Source organism: Amphiprion ocellaris, chromosome 4, assembly GCF_022539595.1.
Source record: "Amphiprion ocellaris isolate individual 3 ecotype Okinawa chromosome 4, ASM2253959v1, whole genome shotgun sequence".
Taxonomy (NCBI): domain Eukaryota; kingdom Metazoa; phylum Chordata; class Actinopteri; family Pomacentridae; genus Amphiprion; species Amphiprion ocellaris.
The window spans coordinates 20994209-21003058 of record NC_072769.1 but is presented as its reverse complement, the minus strand read 5'-3'; positions in this window follow the sequence as shown (position 1 = coordinate 21003058).

Here is an 8850-nt window from a genome sequence, read left to right as displayed (position 1 = left end):
AAAATGACCTTGTGCTGAGCACAGGTGTGTGTTATGCATGTGTACATTATGTACGGATCCCGAATTGCGTGACCTAAATATGTAGCGGGTGGCGGGAATTGATGGGACTTAGAAACACCCCCACAGTCTAATCACTTGGTCCTTGTGTCATTTCTGACCTTCTCTGAAAATTTCATCCAAATCCATTTTTGAGTAATGTTGCTAACGGACAGACAGACAGACAAACCAACGCTGATCGTCACATAACTCCGTTGCGTTTCTTGGCAGAGTAATCAGAAATCCAGTCTAGACATTGTTAATGTGGTAAATGACTATTCTAGCTGGAAACAGCTAATTTTTAATGGAATATCTCCATAGAGGTACAGAGGAACATTTCCAGCAACCATCACTCCTGTGTTCTAATGTTACATTGTGTTAGCTAATGGTGTTGAAAGGCTAATTGATGATTAGAAAACCCTTGTGAAATTATGTTAGCACATGAATAAAAGTGTGAGTTTTCATGGAAAACATGAAATTGTCTGAGTGACCCCAAACTTTTGAGTGATAGTGTATATAGTGTGAATGAAGCTAACGATAAAGTGACTTCCTGTAAACGGTGGATCTAAGTCTTTTTATTGAACTCTGTAAAGGCTTAGGTTAGTTTTTTAAAGCTCTGCTGTACCACAACAGCTTAAATAACTGGAAAATGTGCATAAATTAAACTGAGCAGTTGGTAAAGTCCATCCTGATGACTTGTAGAAATGTGTTTTCCCTCAGGGAACTCATGAATGACAATAGTTTCTTCAACGGTGCAGTCGGACCGGTTTTAACCCGTGCTGCTTTCAGAATCAGGGCAGCTGATTTTGACTTGCATTTTTTAACCCTTAGTTGCTCCAGTGATTGGATCCTACACTCTGCCATAAGTGGGTCAAAAATGACCCTTGTAAGAATCAATGTATTTTTATGCCCTTTTGGTTAAGAATAATTATTTGTATTATTGTTTCTTTTATATTTTTGTCGACACAAGAATGATTTCATGTTTGAAATATGTTTATTTTTCACTTTATAACAGATTTTGAACATTTTGATAATTGAAAAAGAAGAATATTACACAGAACAGCAATAGAAGAATGTCAACATCAATTTTCTTGACATTTTTCAACTCTTTTCCTCCTAGTTTATGGATCACCTCTTGTATGATATTATCAGTGATAAAGAGCTTGGGGTAGTAATACAAATATTACAATATCTTTAAAAGTATAAAAGGTCACTTAAACATTTAAATGGAATTATTTCAAAAACATGTTTTTTTGAGGAATAGCTGGAAAATGAAATGATAAAAACTTTTCATTACAAAGATATTGCAAGAAAACAACCTCACCGGGACATTTTTGACCCCCTTATGCATCTAAAGGTTACCGAACTCAACATTCCCTCGTCTCTCATCAACTTGTTGAGACAAACAGCAGCCAGAAGAACATGTAAATATGTGTAGATGCCACTGAAGCGCTTGCAAATATTAGACAACACCGTACTATAGTTTAAACTTAAGATAAGCAGACAGATATGAATGCATGGCTGTATTTACACACTCAGAAGCACCACAATGATTTTCTAGATTTGGCACGTTTCAGATATCGCATAGAAACTGCCACATCAACCCGCACACATACAGACACTGCGGCTATAATACAATCGCGATGCGTTTGACCCCTTTAACCTCTGGCAGGACGGTTCCAGCACAGCTTCATCTGAGGCTGACTTTTGTCCAGGAGCTACAGCGTCCTGCCAGTTTAGACTCCAACTGCTGCTGTCAGACGAGTCTTGACACATTCCCCCCACTTTCTGCTGTTTTCACAGTTGGCCAGCGCTCTTTGCTCAAAGGGCTAATTTGACTGTTAACATTAAGCAGTTTGAAGTAACAGTTTTTTGCCTCTTTTCCATGACAGAATCATTCCAGCCAGCTCAATCGTGTCCACGTTGTTTTATTGTTTTTATGTGGACACATACACTATCATTCAAAAGCTTGGGGTCACTTAGAAATGTCCTTATTTTTGAAAGAAAAGCATTTTTTTTCCCAATGAAGATAACATTAAATTAATCAGAAATCCAGTCTAGACCAGGGGTGTCAAACTTATTTTAGTTGAGGGCCCACATTCAGCCCAACATGATGTCAAGTGGGCCGGACCAGTAAAATCACAGCATTATAGCATGTAAATAACCACAACTCCAAATTGTTCCTTTGTTTTAGTGCAAAAAAGCACATTCTGAAAAAGTTCACATTTAAGGATTTATCTTTTTACAAAAAAATATGAACAACCTGAAATTTGTTCAGAAAAATAAATTAAATTTCAACATTATGCCTCAGTTTATCATTTACACATTACAACATTACACAGGCCGGATCGAAGCCTCTGGTGGACCAGTTTGGGTCTGTGGGCCATATGTTTGACACCCCTGGTTGAGACATTGTCAATGTGGTAAATGACTTTTCTAGCTGGAAACAGCTGTTTTTTTTAATGGAATATCTCCATAGGGGTACAGAGGAACATTTCTAGCAACCATCACTCCTGTGTTCTAATGCTACATTGTGTTAGCTAATGGTGTTGAAAGGCTAATTGATGATTAGAAAACCTTTGTGCAATTATGTTAGCACATGAATAAAAGTGTGAGTTTTCATGGAAAACATGAAATTGTCTTGGTGACCCCAAACTTCTGAACAGTTGGCATAGATTTGTCTCCAACAAAACAAAGTTTATTATAGTACTTCTGTATCATTCTCCATTTTTATAGAAATGAGGACTGTTTGAGATGTCTCCTAGAATTTGACTTTGAAGAACTGCTGGCTCGTGACGCTGTATGTATTCTCAGCCTGGAAATTCTTTATGTCATCAGTTAAAAGACAACAGCAGCTGTCATTCTGGGCCTGTTTTTTCAGGACTTCTTTTACAACAGCTGACGTCAACAGCGACGGCACCCATTTCTCAGTTGTTACTGCTGGGTATTCATTATAGGCTCTTTCAGTGATGGGACCTTGGTATTTGGACACAAACATCTAGCGAATTTTACACTTTTTAACAGTTGGAAATGTTTTTTTTAATTCATATTTTAACCCTTTCAGATGGAGTTTAATCCTCTGAGAATACGATCTTACGCTTTCCCCCCTTAAAGTAGCTTTAAGATTGGAAAAAAAAAACATGCCACGGCGTCGGACATCATCACATTGTCATTTTTGCTAAATGAAATGTTAAACTCGAGTTCCCTGTGTTTGTATGGCTGCACCTGTTCATCACATTGAAATATCCAACATGTCTTGTTCACACATTTTACACGCAGTTCCCTAATATTCAGCCTGATACCTATGCCATCTTTAAAAATACTGATAAGAATATGTAACTAGAGAGCGCAGTACTCTGCCAAAGCTGTTCATTCCCCCACATGGCATTGTCAGAAATGCAGCATTCATTTATTACTTATTGATGATCACGGCACCATAGAATGTGGCCGTTTAATATAGATGTACCCACAAACAAAATGACCTTGTGCTGAGCACAGGTGTGTGTTATGCATGTATACGTTATGTACGGATACCGAATCACTAGACCTAAATATGTAGCGAGCGGCGGGAATTAATGGGACTCAGAAACACTCCCACACTTTAATCAGTTGTTCCTTGTATCATTTCTGATGGATAAGTCCTGATAAGTTGGTCAATTTGTAGTAGGATCACAATCATGTGATCGTCAGCATGCAGCTGACGTAGCGTTCACTTGTTGTCATGGTTACAGTGATGCTGTGCCGCTATCTCACAATGATACAGAAATCTTTAACAAATCCGTGGATCCAGACTATAAGCCGCATCACTGCCAAAATCTAATCAGTTGGTCCTTGTGTCATTTCTGACCTTCCCTGAATATTTTATCCAAATCCATTAGTCTATTTTGGAGTAATGTTGCTAACAGACAGACAGACAGACAAACCAACATCAGTCGTCACATAACTCCGCCGTGTTCCTTTGTGGAGTAAAAATCTGCATCTTAACAGCTCTTTATTTCCACTTACTGTTGCTGATTAGATTTCTGCACAGGTGGAAGTTGGATGCTGAACTAGCCAATAAGAACAATAATAAATGTGTAACTTTCTCCATCCAGCATTATCTAGCAGAATTTTCCTAACATTAGCCGTAGTAAACCACAGGCCATATGACACCAAGTGGGACTGTGGAGGCAAACAGGATGGTCTGATGGAAAGACACAGAATCCAGCATTTTGGAGTTTGAGTACAAGAGACAGAAAGTCAAAGTACCACTCCTGCATCCAGTTTGACTAGTAATGCATTACTAAATTGTCGCAGAAATCTCTTTAGATGCCGAATTCACTTCCACATCTTTGTGCAAAAACCGGACCAACTAAATCAGAACCTCACTGCCAACACCATACCCACTGATATCCTTCCATTGTACTTGTCTTACATTGTGTCAGTCAGAGAGCCAAATTTCAATATCCACACGTCAGGCATCGGTATGAAATATTAACAATGAGCTGTGTGAAGTGGAAAAAGGGGAGTTTGTTTCTTCATAAATCTTCTTCTCACCGATTCCTGAAAGTTATCTTATGGATGAATCATCACCATGTTGCGGTGCAGCGATGACTATCATTGCTCTGCTGCAAACTGTAATAGTAAACCTCTGCAGATGATGATCATTCTGTGGCTCTATTATGAATGTGGCGTGTACCAAGTAATCAGAAAAGAAAAAAAAAACTCTCTCTCAACAAGCCAAATGAAAACAACAATATCAATCCATGCCTGAGACCTCTCGGTATGAAAGCATGCACACCCTGACAGTCTCTTACATTACACTGGAGCAATAATGTAGCTGCAGAGTCACTTGTAGCATTTGCTGTCTGATTTAATAAAGTATTTCATTTAATGCTTGTTGCTGGGTTTGTATGAGCCTCACTGTGCCTGACTTAGATGCATTTGCAGTGCAGTTATTGTCTTTCAGTTGTCTTTTAAATGTACACTACTGTTCAAAAGTTTGGGGTCACTCAGACAATTTCATGTTTTGCATGAAAACTCACACTTTTATTCATGTGCTAACATAACTGCACAGGGGTTTTCTAATCATCAATTAGCCTTTCAGCACCATTAGCTAACACAATGTAGCATTAGAACACAGGAGTGATGGTTGCTGGAAATGTTCCTCTGTACCTCTATGGAGATATTCCATTAAAAATCAGCCGTTTCCAGCTAGAATAGTCATTTACCACATTAACAATGTCTAGACTGGATTTCTGATTCATTTAATGTTATCTTCACTGAAAAAAACTGCTTTTCTTTCAAAAATAAGGACATTTCTAAGTGACCCCAAACTTCGGAACGGTTGTGTATTTTGTCTCTTTCCATTACGTAAAACAATCTGTTGAAAAAATAGTGAAAATGTGGCAGACATGGTGGCAGAAAAAAAAATGTAGAATAACCTAAATAAATAGTATAACATTCAAAGATTGTATATATAACGGCAGATATTTGTAGAATAATGATGTTTTTATGTGATTTAAATACAGGACAACGGTGTAATTTTAACATCACATGTTCTAAAAGAATGCATTACAATTTGCAATGATACAACTTTTTGATGAATTTTTTATTTTTTTTACAGTAAATTAATGTTTTTTATTTGATTTTAGAAGGCATTATTTGCAATTTTACAAAATAGGGAAAACCTGTTACCCTATTACTAGAATAAATATAAATAGAATAGAATAATATTTTTTTTCCAAAAATGTAGTTTAAAACATTAAAATACACATTTTCCACAACTTTTAACAGCCAGGGACTATTGAAAGATGTTTTAGGTTGCATGATGGATAATATGGTGTATTTGGAGCTTGACTTGATGCTATAGACTAAAAGTTGGGAGATTTCGCTCTCTGTAACTTTAATTTTGGGCCTTCATTTACCACATTAACAATGTCCAGACTGTATTTCTGATTTATTTAATGTTATCTTCAATGAAAAAAAAATGCTTTTCTTTCAAAAATAAGGACATTGCTGACCCCAAACTTCTGAACGATAATGAATTTAGGAAAAAAGCTGAAGATTTTACCTAATTTCTTTAATTGTTGTTTTTTAAATGTGTAAAAAAATTTAAAAAGAGATATTCATGACATAAAATATTACATTTTGCTGGGAAATCAATTTGTCAGACCTTCTCTGATGGAGGAGAATATTGTCCTTCTTGAATAAATGAATTGACACATAAAACATTTCTCTCAATTGCACAAACACATTAATGTTAGAGCAGAGTTCTCTACTCATCTTCAGTTAACCGTGGACTGTTTGGAGTCTCTGAGACTGCAACATGCGGGAACAAACACTTTTCATCTGATTGTCTGGGTGACGTTCAGACTTCAAAGATGGGTTCTGAAAGGAGCAGCAGTCTGGAGAAGATTGGCAGCCATAAAGTATTTAAAGCAAATTGCTTCTCCACATTTCAGTAATGCAGTTATGTTGCCGTTTCTGGACTGCATGTTAAGAATAAAGTAGTTAGAGGTCAGCAGCCTCCATCCTGAGGTTACATTACTGATTCTGCAAAATGGCAGTCACAGAATGTATTTCACATTGAAAAAATTACAAAAGCAAAGCATTAAAAACATGTGAAGGATTGTGTCACATTTTTCATCTACGTTGCTTAGAGGCCCACATGGCTGTAAAAAAGTCTGTTTTAACACAATTCTAATGTCAGTGATGGAACAGTCAGCATCTGAGTCCGATAAAATTGGTAATTTGCACTTTTAAAAAGTTTTCAGCATTAAATTCTCTTTGTGTTTCACTTGGCAGGAATTCCTGGCAAATTCACACTCAGAAAAGGTATCTTTGAAAGACTTCCACTTGATTGGTCTAAATCAGACTGCTGAAGGATCAAAACCTGTCTTTGAATTAACTGAAATTTAGAGGTGATTTTTTTTAACTTATTGTAATTTTTTTGTTTTTCTGAAAGGATCCTTAAACAATGAGTTTCTCACAAGCCTGTATTGTTCCTCCTGTTCTCTCTCTGGCTGTGAAGTAATTCTCTTTCTCCTGCGACAAAACCTATTGTTCTGTGTAGGAATGTGTTCTTCACTTAAGCCAAAAAGAGGCTTCAGCAGGCCATTCGCCAAAATAGTTTAAAATTGTGAAACAGCCTACTGAAAACAAGAAAAACACTCAGAGAGCGCAATACTCCACCAAGGCTGCTCAATCCTTGTATGATTTCTGACGGATAAGTCCCAATAAGTCCGCAGTAGTCAATATGCAGTAGGATTGTAATCATGTGATCGTCAGCAGGCAGCAGACGTAGTGTTCACTTGTTGTCATAGTTACAGTGACGCCGCCGCTATCTTGCAATGATACAGAAATCTTTAACAAATCTGTGGATACAGATTATAAGCTACATCACTGCCAAAATCTAATCAGTTGGTCCTTGTGTCATTTCTGAGCTTCCCTGAAAATTTCATCCAAATCCGTTATTCCGTTTTTGAGTGATGTTGCTAACGGACAGACAATTGTATGCCAATCGTCACATTAAAAAAAAAAAATAAAAAGGATGAAACTAAATCACGTTGGGCTAAAATAGAAATCTAAATTAGGCTTCCATGTTGTTATTTGTTGTTTTTTTTTTTACAACTGGGGAAATATTTTACAATACTTTGGAAGATTTGATTTGGTTAACTGAGGCTGCTGGAGGCTTCAACCATTGCACAGACTGCAGATTGTGGCTTTTGTCTACATTTTTTATATTTTTACTTGTCATGATGGCAATGAGTGATATTTCTTTAACCCTTTAAAACCCACCATTGTGCAAGTCCGCCAGGACATATTTTTACATTTTTACATGCTGTAGTGCCATTTTTTGGAGTATTTTTATTTGCTTTACATCAAAATAACCCTGATAGCCCAAATTCTAATAATATGTGTTGACTTATGTCTTAACTACTACAAAAAATTGCTTAAAGGTGCAATAAACTTTAAAAAATGAAAATCGTTTTAGTTTTTTTCACATATATTTCAAAATACAGAAACTGCATAGTTGTATCCCTCAAATTTGTAAATGTGAAAAAGTTGCACAATATCCTTTGGAACCACAGGAAATTTATTTGGAGTCTGTACATAATTTGCTTTTTGAGATATGGTCAATTTTGTAACCTGTAAAAAAAAACAAAAATAAACAAAACTGCAAAATTTGCAGAGACATCAACATCAAAACAAATTATTTACAATAGTGCTATCAAATTTCTAAGTGTGCCAGATACTTATGAACACATATTTTATGTACAAAACCATGGTCAGACCATAAAAAGTGCATTTGAAAATAAAAGAAAATCGTTTTTACTGAGTTGAATCAGAAACAGTATTTTGATGGTCTCCTGGTCCAAGTACTTGGACAGGTCTGATGGAGAAGGGCTGTCCACATATTCTGACAGAGGTGGCTGGACACCTGGCCTCCTTTTCGGCAGGAAATGTGGCAGAGAAGGTAAGCCGTCAGGTTCCTTCTCAGTTTTCCAGCCAGCTGTAGGGAGCGCCTCTGGCCCGGAGCGCTCGCTGGTGGAGCGGCTGCTGCAGCGTCTCCTGGCTGGAGGCCGGTCTGTCCCTCGACCTCTCGCTGGGATACCAGGACAGCAGGAGACCTCCATTCTCTCCTCTTCCTCCTCCTCCTCCTTCCCAACATTGTAAATGCTGCACACAGAAAAAGTTACGTGGTACGTTAGCTGTGCGCAGCACATGACTTGTAAAAATGATGCGTATGATGCGTATTTTGCGCGGAATGCTTTCGGCGGCGTTCCATGTATATTATACTTTCTTTATTTTTCTCCAACTCAAAACAAACAA